This window comes from Anarrhichthys ocellatus, unplaced genomic scaffold (genome assembly GCF_004355925.1).
Source record: "Anarrhichthys ocellatus isolate YVR2014 unplaced genomic scaffold, GSC_Weel_1.0 scaffold10, whole genome shotgun sequence".
Taxonomy (NCBI): Eukaryota; Metazoa; Chordata; class Actinopteri; order Perciformes; family Anarhichadidae; genus Anarrhichthys; species Anarrhichthys ocellatus.
Genome location: NW_022280040.1, coordinates 9,418,060 through 9,433,039, shown reverse-complemented (window position 1 = coordinate 9,433,039; position 14,980 = coordinate 9,418,060). Strand labels below are relative to the sequence as shown.

Genomic DNA, 14,980 nt, shown 5'->3' with positions numbered 1-14,980 from the left:
AGACTGAGCAGCTGTAAGGTTTCTCTCCTGTGTGTGTTCTCATGTGTTTTTGTAAAGTTGAACTCTGGTTAAATGTTTTCTCACACTCAGAGCAACTAAATAGTTTCACACCAGCACTACATCTTGGTCTGGTCTCCTTCCAATCATCACTGTCATCAGTGTCAGAAGAGTCTACAGTCTTCTCATCAGTATCTTTAATGTGTGGGGGTTCTGGGTCCTCCTGTTCTTCTTTAATGTGTGGGGGCTCTGGGTCCTCCTGTTCCTCTTTAATGTGTGGGGGCTCTGGCTCCTCCTGGTCCAGACTAGACTCCTGCTGCTCAGGGGGAACCTCTTCTTTAACCACCAACAGCTGCTGGACATCTGCAGGAAAACAGTAAACACACACAGAGACGTTACAAAGAAATATTAGTATTGAGCAGATAGTCTCCTGTATGTACACTTTTATTTCCTGCCATCATTCCCTCTCACACTCCCTGTGCACAGTTACCAAACAGACATGCCGACACAAAATATAAAGACACAACGCACCAGCAGCCATGAGGTCATCAATAGTTTACATGGTATAAAATTGTGGCACTACCCAACATTGTTAAGAAGTATGCAAAGAACCTGCATCGTCCATAAAGTGCGCTGAGATGTGATCATGTGGGCAGTTATAGTCGACTAATGTAGGCAAACCTGCCACCTTAGAAACAGTGGATAGAGCCTTCAGAAGCAGCCACAACGTAACCGTGGACGTGACCATGAACATACGAATCATTTTAGAATTCAACAAGCTGCAAAATCCACGTGGTGTTATCAAAGAGAACAACGTGTAAATATCTTCTGTCATAAAGAAGCTGAGAGAATAAACGGTGAACCAACCTGTTCTGTGTAACCGGAGCTGAGGGATGAGAACAGCGCGCAGTCGTCTCTGTTGTCGCTCGTTCTCCTCTTTTGAACGAGAAAGTTCCTCCTCGTACTCCGCTACGGTTCTTTCAAACATCCCAAAGATCTCCTCAGCAGCCGCAGTTAGTCGCTGGTTGACTAAACATCTCAGCATTTGGACTTTAGACATCTTCAGTAAACCACAGAAACTTCTCCTCCAGACAAACTAACCGTTAAAAACGGTTCGCTCACTCTGACCTGCGCTGTGTTGCTAGGATACGTTCGGGTCCGTCTACTTCCTGCTAACTTCATTAGCTAGCTCCGTAGGACTCGTGGAGACAATCCACCAACGACAGTCAAAAACACCGTTTACTCTCCATTAAAGTGTTTGAAGCACTTGTCGCCGTAAAAACCGCCTGTGGTCCGCTGGTAGAACTGGTGAGCACCGTCCGGACCTGCGTGGACAGAATCAGTTTCTACTGGAGTCTCAATGAGTACTTCAGGGAGCCTGGGAGATTAGAACGTCCCCACAAATAATTATACACAATTATACAAATATATTTATTATTTTATATTTGATCCCAATATTTTTAACTTCTGCAGTATTTTATTATTACAATGTGTTTGCTTGTGTGATGTTCATTGCTTCTTGTTGAGCACATGAGAATAAAAAACATTTTGGTAAATGTTACACTAATGTTGACTGTATTTGAAGTGTATTCTGTCCTCTCAATATTCACACATTATGTATTGTAGCGTGCTGATATATTGTGGCAGTTAAAGGCTCAGTTCACCCAAATTATAATAAAGAAAGGAAAAAGCCTTTTATTATTTAGCATCCATGTAATTTGGTTCAAGCGACGCTAACAGAAACATTGACCACACGAACAAGTATTTAATAAACCCAGCAAGCCACTGAACGGATGAACTGCTAGATTTAGGCAACAGATGACAATATTAGATGCATTAATGAACACAATCATAGTGCCACAGAATTGCTCAGGAAATACTGACGATTGATGAGGGGAATAATAGACACGCATGTGTGAGTCAAATCTGTTGTAAAGAGATTCATGTAGGTGAACGCACATTATTTACCTGCTTCAATTATTATTATTAGTATGATTAAGCCCGATGGGTTGTATACAGTGTGCTTTGGCACAGGCAGTTTTACTGCCTTTGTGCTACAAAGCCACACTGAACTACCAATGAGGTTCAGTCATGTTTAGCAGCATCACACATCTGGTATTGTGGATTTGTACCCGTGTTATGTTTTAATCTTTTATGATTAATGCTTTTGGTTGCAGATGATAAGTCATGTATTGAACTACTACAGATTTGAACAGAATGACTAGTAGAAGGAATGGACAAAAGAAATGTTAACACCATGGGAAAAGAAAATGTGCCTTTTAGGACTAACTTTAATTTATTGATGTTTTGGGCAATCAACTGTCTAATAAGAGTAGATGTGAGATGTACACTTCCTTCAAAGTGAGATGAAACCCAATGTCGGAGGTCATTGTTCACCAACAATCAATCAAGTTCAAGATGGAAATTATATTTTTAGCTTTTTTGGGCTGTTCCTGATGGCTTCAAGTGCATATGTATTTTTGAATTATTTAATATATTCAATCATTAAACCAAATGGGGTTTTTTCCCCAGAGCATTCAGTCACATGTTCTAGATAAAAGTTCTTAACTCAAGGTCCACTGACTTGCTTTTTCTGTAGCTTGAGCTTCAGCGGAAGACTGCAAAGACCATCAACACCTCTGGATAAAGTCGGGCTGTTCATTCCTCAGAAACACTTAAACTTGCCACAGATTTTTCTCATTTGCTAATGGAGACAGTAGGTCTCATGGCAGCCTGTTGAATAGTCACAAAATGCAATCTATTGGTTTTGTTTACAGGGACACACATTGTCCGGTTTTGTTTCTTTTGGTGTTGCTCAGAACAACTTCTTTTTCAGCACGACATTACGTCACAAAACCAAAGTTAGTTTTCGGAAATTCAATCATTGCGTTAGGTTTCGGAAAAAATGGTTGGTCTTCAAATAACTATGTACAGTTTTTGGCATTAAAACCACAAACACGTCACTTCATAACAACCCCACCTCCCGCCCGCATTAGTGGTCTTTCTCGATCTAATACCACCTCACCAGCTCTGAGTCTTGCATAAGTGGATGTGTTTAATTTGTTGGTCCACTGCCAAAAAAAGGCTCCAAACTGACTTTCACTTTTGCATTGTTGCCAATAGATTCCATTGCATGACTATTTCACGAACTGCCATGATACTTATGGCTGGGTTGAAAGCACTAGAAAAATCTAGTGAGAGGAGAAACACTTACCTCACTCTCATTCTCACTGATACAACAAGGCTCTATTTCGTGCCTTGCTAAATTGTGAATACGAATGATGTCATTTGGAAGAGGCTCATGCATTATTTCTCTAGCAAAGGGGCATTGGAGAGAGGTTAATGCCTTTCAATGGCTGCCCATACTCAGTGACCTGAGATCAATGTCCCTTTGGGAAGGAGATGAGCACTGCTGGTGTATTTTGGAAGTAGCATGCCGGTAGAAATACAGAGGGCACCGAACCGAAGGTAGGATTTTAGTGGGCAAAGAGGAATTCTCCTTATATTGCTGGAGCAAATGTTGCGTGGTCTGCTTCCTTTGTGGTCGGATGAGAGCTGCACATTCTGCTTTAAAAAGAGCCACAGTAAGGCTTTGCACACGGCCTCATGTGGCTGCGAACAAGCGTAATATTTTCCACCGAATTGTTTGAACTGCATCGTGCAATTGATTCCATATCTGGCCTTATCAAATGCCGTTTGACTGCAGGTCGAGACAGAGATGATTTGTTCTGCATTTTTATTTTAAACTCTGTCTGCAAACAAAAATCCACTCACAGACCGATAGAGAAATTGGAATTGAATTAAACCCAAATAGAAGTGAGCAATAATGGAAAGTGGTCTTTTTTATATATATATTTCCCTAACTGTTATCGTTCCATTCTCTGTGCCATTATCTTTCAAAGGGGAATAACAAACCAACTGTTGCTTCCACGTATTGTCCATCTCATTTCTGCACACTGACTGATTCCATTGTCTTGCGCAGTTACAGTGGGTTTGGAGTGGGCAGTGAAAGCCGCTTGATCTCAAAGTATTGCGCTGCATATTTACTTCCAGTCTTTTATGGAGTACTGCAGATAATCGTTCTATTATTTGAGTCTCATGCTCTGTGATCATTGGGCAGTTTATTTACACATAGCCCGGGGGAACTGACTCCTCTGTGGGACAAAACTGCAATCCCACCAGATGGATGCAAATAAACACGCCGTTATCTGTGGATCAGCTTTCATATTAATTGACTTTGTGCAGCAGGACAGTGGATCTGACCAAAGAGATTGAAAGGGTCTGCTCCTGCTAAAAGGGGAAGTTCCTTCTACATAGGTCTGGTGGATTTTGAGGAATATAAAAACGCATTCTCAAAACTAATTCAGCTTGTGTGCAGTTGGGTCCATATCTTTCCGCATGAAATTTAGTCTCATGCAGTGGTCAGCAAGGCCGGACAATTGAGAAAGCAGAGCGTAGCAAAGATTAGTAGATAGCGTGTGCTCTCTTAACACCAGCCCTGTGCTACACGAGGACAAAAAGCCTATGACAGAAAGGCTCTTTTTTTTTCTTCTCTTCGGCCTGGCTCAGCAGAAAACCAGACACTTATTTGCTTTATCTTTGGCCTTAGTTGAAGAGATCATTTGCTGCTCAGGACCCTGAAACATAAGCTGGCAGATCCACTTGGCTGCTATAAAAAAAAAGAGAGGATAACAGAGGGAGGGAGTGATGGTGGTGGTGGTGGTGGTGGAGGCCCCCGGCTCATGTCCTGTAGCAGTGTTTCCAAAACATTTTTATCTAGGGACCCACTTTTAAAAATGACAAACCATCACAATCCAATTCACAATACGCTTTATCTATAAATCGGGAGAAGAGCTAATTTGTGCATAAATGAAAGTTCCTGACTACTTTTACTGCCATGTTGCATCAGTTTATTTAATCATAAATGGGTAAACCAGACATTTTGAATAATAACATATTTTTTATTGAAAACATGTGCACTTGTTTTTTCTACTTTATAAATGAGACCAAATGAATGCATTTAGGCGGTGTCTCGGTCTCTTCATTTCCTTTTCATTTCCTTTCATCAGTTAAACAAACAGAATGTACGCTAGCCTTTTATATTGCATTCAGTGTTAGAACTACGATTATAAGGACAATATGAACGTTCAGGCTCTCTCATGTGGCTCAAAAGTGCAATGCAGATATAAAGATTATGGAAGAAAGTCTGTCTTCGGGATTGGCTGTATTAGTCGTATATATAGCGGAACCATCTGGTCCCTGCCCCAGAGCAAAGACATCCCGTCTTCCCTTCATGTTTGTTCCCACACAGTTGATTCGCTCAATGTAAGTGCCCCTTATTTCTATTGTGTAAACCAAACACCCAGTATATCAAATATTGGGGTCTTTTGTGAGCTACTCGGCAAAGAGATTATTTTCCTTGAACGGCAATTACAACTGCACTCCACCTTAATGACTTGAGAGGAAAGAACGGTTCACATCTTCAGTCAGTAAATTGCTTTTCCTTTTTTTTTCCAGATGAGCCTGCTATTTGCCGCTGTCCTGTTATTGTGCTGCAGACACAACGCCACAGGAACACAAGGTGGGTCAATACCTTCCTCATTGAGGATGCAATAAAAGTAAACTGTCTCATTATTCTTCCTACTCAGAAATGCTCATTTAGATTGTAGCCTGAATCCCAGCAGTTGTTTGCCGCTTAAAATTTCCACTTGTCATCTCCTCGGGGCTGAGCGCCTCTGTTTTAAATGCAGCGTAGGTTCAGACGTGCAGGGAGAGAAGGTGGAACAGTATTCGCTCATCCGAGGCATTTCAGCATTGTCGTGTTGATCAATTGAAACAAGTTGGATTCAAATTAGAAGTAAAAGGCATAGTTTGACATTTTGGGAAATATGCCTACCCGGATTTGCTTCATCTGGTGTCTGTCTGTTATCATATGAAGCTACATTCAGCTGGTTAGTTTAGCTTAGCATTATCGGAAACAGTCGGAAGAGCTACCCTGGTTCTGTCAAAAGGTAACAAGGCTGCCATCACCTTTAAATCTCACTTACACCTATATCTAATTTAATTTGTTCAATCTCTAAAAAAAAGTGTGAAAGAAATGTGTTGCTTTAGGAGAAGTTATGTGCCATATTATTGAGTTGGGAGCATTAACTTCCTGAAGTCTCCACCCCCTCCCCGTCACCAGAAAAAATGTTGGCATTGTACGTTTCTGCAAACCACAGGATACCTTGAATGTCAATGTCTCTGAACCAAGAATACATTTTATAAATACATTTCATATCAGCCTCGTATCATGCTTGCAGAGACACACAATGCCATGTGGTTAATGTGAAACGGTTATTTAGATTCAGGCAACAAATCTAATTGGTAAAGGTTACAAAAAAGATCATGGTTTGTGTGGAAATAATAATATAACAACGCAACTTAACAATATGCAAAAATGTCCACATGAAACGTGTATCCATGTTTGCAGAGATGTAGAATGCCAACATGTCTTCCTCGTGACTAGGCCGCTCAAACCCCAGGAGGAAGACAAGACTCGAGGAAGTCACTGCTGCCGGCCAATAAATGAGTCTGGCACATAATGAATTCGGGCAAGATGCTGAGCGTACACCCACTTATCACAAGTCTGAGTACAAATATGAATATACATAAATCCATGGGCTCTGATGATTCAAAATCCCTTTGCGGCCTGTAAATGGACTGGAAGAATCTGTCGTGGTCGTATTTCCATAAGATGGGTGTCCACTGCATGTGAATCAGGTGCTATTGATGTGTAACTGTCCAATGTGACTGGTTGGCCTCCAGACTGCCAGCAGTAGAATTCAGATCGCAGGCTGCCTTCAAATGGAATTTTAAGGTTGTATTTCTGATATAAATTCAAGTACAAGACACAAGTGGTAAATTGTGAAAACACTGTTGCTAGGTAGATGACAACAGAAATATACGTTGATAATTAATAGGTGTGTTTTTTCGGGCATTTAAATCGCGTGGTTCAGGAACAAGAAATGAGAGGAAAATAAAAACTGATCCAAAGTAAAGTAACTTCCCTTTACTCCCAAAGTGAATCCTTACAAACCAAACCAGGATGTGAAAACAAAGCTTTACAAATATGGTGGCATCATGCGGTTAACAACTCTGCGGTTTCTGTTCCACCTACAGACCATTCAAAGACCACATGGACATTTCAGGCAAGACGCCTTTCTTCAGCGTGTATTCTGGCAATTTCACAATCAATATGCAATATTATATGATTAAATATAAGTGACCGCATTCAACAAGTATATCCCAAGCGGGGGAACCACAGGCTCTTCAGGCACAGAGTCTCACGGTGTAGGATGCTAAAGATGTTAGTAATGGTTTATATCATATTTAACACATCTTCTGTTTTCTTTTGGATATTGTGCTGATGTCTGTTGAGTCATAATAGCACGCTTTATTTGGTCCCATAAGCAAGTGTTGAAATGTACCATCATATACAAGTGTGAAACAAAACTTTTTAATTATGAGTATTTGCATATTGAAAGATGCAGCTGTGTTGTGAACACATTCACACCCTCTCAATATTACCTTCATCTGTGATGTGTATTTTTGCAAATTACTGTTTTGCACTGTATATCCGGTGTCCTTTGGTCTTTTCTGTGTTAGTATGATGTTTCTTTGGATGAGCATTTAAACACAGAGTCAACCTAAACCTGTGCCAAGAAGATTTTGTAGAAGTGGGCCAGCACGTATGCGAGCAGCGTGACACAGACAGGGCGTGAAAAAAAAAAGAATGGTCACCTTCCACCGTAAAAAACAATAACAGCAGCACCGACGGGTCACGCACCTCCGGACTCAAACTGTCCTGCTGTAGCTCATGCCAGGTGGGATGTCTTACCATCAGTGATGATACAAAAAAAATTCCCACCTTTCATATTTAAATGTCTGTCTCATCAAACTCACAGTGGTCTGGTTAAATTCAAGCACATGAAGTGGTTGGAACACAATGGAAAACTAACAAAGGTATATGGAGAACTTTCAGAAAGATGTCCAAACACATGAGCTGTGCTGCCTCAGTCTTGTTATCAAAGTTATGAAGAGCTTTCCTCGAGACACTGTCTTCCAGGAGAACACAGAGCGTAGTTTTTGGCAGCGGCACGGGAGGCAAAGGTCCTGTTGGCGAACAGAAGCAGTGGGCTTTGTGGGAAACGTGGTTCTACTGGTATGAGTAGAAGGTACACAGTCGGCATAAACAAGCTGTTCTTTGTTTTGTGTTGTGACTGATACACGATGGAATATTTCAAAATGATACATGTGGCACTTTTTTCGATTAATTTGAATCTTGCCGTTGTAATAAATAAATGTTACCAGACAAAGACGAATATAGCTTTGGATTTCAATCTAAGTAACAGTGACACTTTAATTGCGTGTTGATTTTGGCAGTCCCCTGTGGACAAAAGCAGTCGTGTTTCCGAGCACCCGATCCTCTTTAGGGTCTGACAGCCTGCCCCGTGCGGTCCCGTGCCTCCCTCCCCTCCAGCGGGCCCAGCAATCCCCCAGCAGCGTGGCGTCATTGTTGGCTCCCAGTGGGGACCATCGGAGCTGCTTCTGCATGGAGGAGAAGCCGCTGCTGCCAGGCGTGCAGCTCTCCTCCTCCTCCTGCTGGAGCTTTGACTGCAGGTCGCTGCCAGAGGGCCTTCTGGAGTCTGAGCTGAAAAGAACCTGCATGATTTTGTCTGATTTTGTGGGGAATCCGACCCGGTGGCACCAATGACAAGCATACAGAACAGCTGTAAAGAAATAGCCAATCTTCTCGCTGATGGTCTTTGTTTACTTCTGTAGGTCGAATAGAGGCATCAGCATTTCATAACCAAAAAGTTGTTTCCGCCTACATGATGTTCCAAATACTACAAAGCTCTCTCCACAAAGCTAGGAATAACGTGCATTATTTCTGTTGGAATACATCAAATTGCTTTGATTGAGTTTTGGGCCTAAAAAGATACAATTTCAGAATACTAAGCAAATGTCAGAGTGAGCCGGCTCACAGTATGGGATTTGTGTAGAAGTGAAGTAATTCCACGTCACGTCAGTAACACCTCCGAATACCCAGGATACGTGCATAGAGTTACGGCTGTGGAATTATGTTTCCAAAAAAAAGACCACGGTTCTAGTTTGTAGGCAAACCCCAGAGCTTTGAGGTGGACTTCAAGTTTCCATTTCCCTCACACCTGAAATGTAGGCTAACATCATTTTTCTTCACTATTTATACCTCTACACTCCTTATACCCTTGTGTCACATTCACACGGTTACGCACCTGGGAGCTGCCCGGTACAATCATAATCTGACTACTGGCCACTGAGAGGCACCGCTAGTAGCGATTGGGGATTAAGTGCTTTGCTCAAGGACAACTGGTAGCTTTTGAGAATGGAGAGCATTAGTTATTCACTTTCCACCCTTCAGTCCCCAAATCACTTCTCAAAACTTTACGCTACCTCTTACTGCCCTCCGTTCATTCCCACTCTTAAAGGCTTTGGTGTGTTTCTGGATAAGACGGTGAGGGCGTACGGCAGCGCTGCGAGGGACATGCTCAACCACCCCTAAGAGGACTGAGCCCTGGCCCGGCGCCCCTCCTTTCTCCTACCACCACGTCCTGAGCCTCACCGCCAACGGAAGCCTCTTTGCAGAGCTAGTAGGGGGGCAGCGGATCTCTGGTACATAAGATTAACCAGAGGGGGGGGGGGGGGGCAGAATGGCCTGATACAGGCCGTCATGTGTGAGGTAATGTGAGGATGCCCAGCAGGGGGGCAGGACTGCAGTACAGAGATTGTTGCTTTTGTTATGTGGAGGAAGTGGGAAGGACTGCAGACAATACATGAGAGGGGTATTTCAGGATACTAAGCATCCTTTGGGAAACTGCACCAGTCCATTTTGGGTGGATTCTAAACTCATTATGAGTTTTAGAATATGAGGAGTCGACTTTAATAATTTTCAAAATGTCAGGTTTGCGTTTTCAGCCCTAAAGAGCTTGAATGCATAAAATATTACTCATCATTTGATTACATAAAAAAGCAGGAAGGTAATTCTTTCTCCCCAAAGCCATATCGAAAACACTTATATCAGTCACGGTGCCCTATTTGCTTCATTGACTGTTCTTCACTTGCAGGAGCAGATGGGCTGGAGGAATGGGACTCGTACTTCCCGGTGATGGAAAGTGTCACTTGCAAATAAATGTGTGCACTCGAGAAAATGTACAGGTTTGGTATTAAGCTTAGAGTGTTTAATGCTCAATTTAGCAATAAATCATGTAACACTGAACTAACTAAGGGGCCGTACTGTAGGGACAAACCCACAGAACATTCTCACCAAGCTCTGCAGCTCGGCACAACTTTTTTACCTTTTTGCCCTTTTTAATTCTATAAATTATTATTCAAATCTTTCAATAAAAAATTTTGGAAGCTCAGTGTTTTGGTTTTTGGTTTTGATATAAACTCTACTTTACATAAACTTTTTAATCAAATATTTAATCAATTGTGTCTCATGGTGCCAGCTACTGCCGACTTTACGCCAAATAATTATAAATGAAATGAGGACTGGGAAACAACAGCAATATTTAAGGGTGGTGTGGGACACATTCAGCACTTCTTCACTGTGATGTATGCAACTCACTCGTTATTATCGGAGGAAGAGCCAAGCCTTTCCCAATAAAAAAAGTGCTATAATAATCTTTTAAAATGAATTGCTAGGTCAACTTTTATCTGCATTTTTGTCTTGGCAAATTGGTCTATTGATTGTTGATATATGTAATATTCATCTGATGGGAAGCAAGCAAACAATAGACTACTTTGCTCAGTAAAATCAGCTCAGATAGTTCATCTTCGGCAGTGTTCTGGTATACATATTTCTCTTATAGCAAACATCAGAACAAGGAGGCTTACTATTATCTTTTTGTCCCAGCTAGCATTAAGCTAATGTTAGCCATTAGTCAGACATGATGTTAAAGGGTCTTTGATTTGTTGAGAAGATTATAATACACCTGAATAGTGACTACCTTCAGTAATGACGACCTGTGCTTTCAATCAAAAACCATCAAAAACTTTATTTGTGCTCCTCGATTTCTTATTTTGAACACGTGTGTACATTTATTTATAAAGAAAAGCACAAAAAAAACATGAATAATGTGTACAGATTATCATCTTAATCTATATATAATTAGAGCACTTGTATCAATATTATGTTCTCACTTTATGGGTTTACTCATTTTAAAATCCTTTTTTTTCAGTTTTCAGTCATTTTTGCTCAGAACTTCACAGCATCAGAAGAAGTGCACTGAAGAGAGAGAAGCCGAGACAAAGACAGGAGGAACAAAGGAAAAGCTTCAGATGAAGTAAGAACTCCCCCGAGGTGGTCGCATTAATATTGTAGGATTATTTCACTCACTGTTTAATTTGCAAGACATGGTGTGATTTTATATTTTTGTATATATATTTGATCTGCAGATATACTTTCATGAATATTCCAAAGCCACAATTAATCGTTTTGTTTGTACACATTATGTAAATTTAAATTGATCCATCCTGTCATTTACACATTGGAAATGTTTGTGAGTTATTCATTTTTTTATGAAAGCTAAAGTTTTCTTGAACTTTATTTACAGGTTGAGAACAATGCGAATGTTGTATCAATAAATAAAATGTCACGAAAAGGCCTGGTTTCTTGTGATTAATCAGTGTAACATTGCTAACAATAGAAGCCAGCCATCCTCTTAGTTAAAGAACGAATCGGTATCGATCCAATTTGCCTGACAATATTTCACTGTTGACTCATATTTTGCTATCTGGGCCACCGGGTGCCAAACAGATGAGCAACGTTAGCGACATTAGAAAGAACGTCTCGCAGCTAAAGATCAAGATCATTTTCTCAGGAAGTAACCAAACAAGAGCTAAAAGGAGAGTAAATATCAGATCATTCAGCGGACAGAAACACAATTTTAAATGGGATAATAATGTTGTCTGCCTGGTCGTTCTCAAGTGGAAAACAAATGATTGATTCAGCTTTGTGATATCAAGTGCTTCTATTCACAAACACAGACCAAAGCTTTAGCTCAGCAGCTGAAGCCACCACAGCGGTGTGTGTGTCCGTGTGTGTGTGTTTTCACTCTGTTTGTAGCATGTGGTCCCGAGGACTGTACAATGTTTATCCTATAGGAGCAGATATTGCAGCGTGTGCTAAATTGATTCCCGTCAGCAATCCCAGCAGCGAAATAGAGGTCCAAGCCTCTGCAGACAGGAGTCAAAGACAGTGATTTAAAGGTCAGAATCAACAGCACAGCTCCCTGGGTAAAGAAGATGCTGACAGGCACACCCTGATGGGAAACAGCTGGAGTGTTTATGGAGTAATCCAAACCGAAGCTTTCATCTCTCAATCTCTGTTTTTCTGTGTAGATGGCCAGGTGTGTGTGTGTGTGGGGGGGGGGTATGTGTGCCTTCTCATCTCATCTGAGTGCATTGTTTGTCTTTGTCCCAGCGTGTTAAACATCCATAAAGTTCTCTCATTCAGCGGTTTGTGTCTTGACCTCATTGCAGTCCGGGCGGCTGGCAGGTGGAGTGAATACAGATACATTATTAATCTATTTCTGTCCAGATAAATGGCCACCCAAGGCCGAATATGTGGATGTGCGAGACGCTGGTGCCGCTCCTCTCTGAATGGTACTTATTTATCTATTTGGAGGAAATGAAAAGTCTGTCAGGGAGAGTGAATGAAATGAGCGATAGAAAGAGTTGTTAGATGGGAGGGAAAGGGGGAGGACAGGGGTGGGAGAGGGAGAACATGCTTAACTACTGATTACACATATGCAATGAGTGTTAAGCATTACATTTCTCATCTTCTTCCGAATCTCCTCTCAGGACCGGCCTTTGGTGGCTCACATCGCCATGAGTAAATGGTTTATATTTGTTGGAGTGTTTTGAGCTGTGGGTTTGGTGCTGTAGTGGGTATTTACAGCAGCAGAACGGTGTGTGTATGATCGACTCCAAAATAAACTATAGTGCCCGAGTGCATTGTAACGAAGACACATGTCACCCAGTGCAACAGTGTTGCTCGTTGACGTGCTTTTAATAGTTTCTGGACAACAGTGGAGCTCTAAATGGCACACAGGAGTAAGCTTTGACAACACAGGCAATACTTATTTTGATTAATTCATTGTTTGGTGAAAAATAAAGAATCTCAACAGACTTTTTTTTTTCCTCCTGACACATTCATTCTGTGGAGGTCAAACATACGTGGTAACATAAAAAGTAGTTTAAGAACTTTCCCATCCTCATCCATCACAGGAGGGTCCTGTGCCACCATTCAAGCGCCCAAGCTTTGGCACTACGTTCAGCTCGTCTGTGCCACCGTAACAAAAAGGTTGCTGGAAAGAGTAGCATATGAATCAGCTGGCGGACTGTCAATAAACACAGATCCATTCATCTGTGTCGAAGACATAGTGTTGCTTTGCTGCAGGGCGTAAGAAGCATCTTCCCAAAATGTGAAGTCGGAAAGCTTTCTGACAACGCCCACAACATCCTGGAGATAATAGCCGAAGCGTTTCACATAAGTGAGGTGTGAAACTCCCTCCCTACAAAGGTCATTAGCCTCATGGGTATCACGCTGACACCTCCTCGAGTTTGAGAGGTTAGCCGCTCTATTGACTGCATGCACCGGCCTCTGAGGCTGCCATGGAGAACAGCAAGCTGTTGCCGGTGGTATCACAATTCTCCATACATTACACTGTAAGGGCCGGAAGTGCTCCGACGTTAAGTGTCGAGTTGTGAAGTTAGGTGCCTGGCTCCATGTGTGGTGCCGTTAGCACGTGGCCATTCACAGTTGAGTCGACCCTAATGCTTATTAAGATGATCTCATTAGTGGAGCTGTGCTCAAGGAATTGTCCCGTCCCCTCCCCTCCAGGTGAGCTTTGATGAACGCTTCACAGAAACCACCCTCTGCTTCACAACGACAACCCCGCATTATTGTGAAGCCCCAAGGCTACAGTGAAGAGGTTGAGGTCCTGCTGAGCCCTCATGTGCAAGTGCTCATGCCCAAAGGACGTGGTCTCTCACAGTCCTTCGCGTAGCCATGGCAATGGCACTCTGTGAGTGCGACTCGTGCAGGTTTAGGCGAAATGGCTCGATGGCATCAATTTTGCTAACAAGCTTTAATGTCTGTGTCACTCAGGAAGGAATCAAGCAACAGTCTGAACATTGTGCGAACGCGATCAAGCAGAGTCGTATAGCGAGGCGGCTGACTCACTCCATGATAACACATCGGAAGTGTGCGGCGAGTGTGGGGAGTGTTTGTCATAAGAGCAGCGAAAAGTCCGGCAGTGCTAACGAACGGGCAGTTCTGTGAATGCAGTGATTTCAGCTCCCTGTGGAGGATTGCAGTGTGGAGGTATGGGTAGACTCACAGGGCAGACTCTAATCACTTCGCTCAACTAGAGACTGAAGACAATCTCCCTGGTTTCGTTGCTAAAACTGTGTGGAACACAATTATGGAGTGGTTTTTTTTTTTAATCCTGCACAGCAGAACCAATCTAAAGTCCCTTCATAGCGGGGCGGTGACATGCAGAAGTCATGTGCTTGTAAACACTGTCATGGCAGAAACAGATACAAAGAGCTGTTGCTGCTCTGCTAACGGGCTAACAGACACACACACCGACAGTTCACAGTTCACTCACTGTTGCTGCTGTTCAAAGTTAAACGTTTTACTATCGCAGGACACAGCAGGTGTGTGTGCTGGGTGTGTATATGTCTCTCGGCATATCATGGTCAAGCATGTGAGTGTCCTCTCAGCTTGCAGTCTTATGTCAGGATAAAAAGATGTGCGCAGGCAGAGGGGACTGTAACACTTCCTGCTGAGGACTGGACAAAAGGAAGACTCTGATAATTGATGGTCGGGACGGCATTATTGGCTGTAACACATCCCGATGCGCTAACTTTCACATCCCGATGCGCTAACTTTCAC

At 42.3% G+C, this 14,980-nt stretch overlaps 1 pseudogene; it reads left to right on the top strand.

Moving 5' to 3' along the window:
* Positions 1 to 5,514: 5,514 nt before the first annotated feature.
* LOC116385110 (integrin beta-1-like) overlaps positions 5,515 to 14,980 on the top strand; it is a 10,238-nt pseudogene continuing 772 nt past the window's right edge.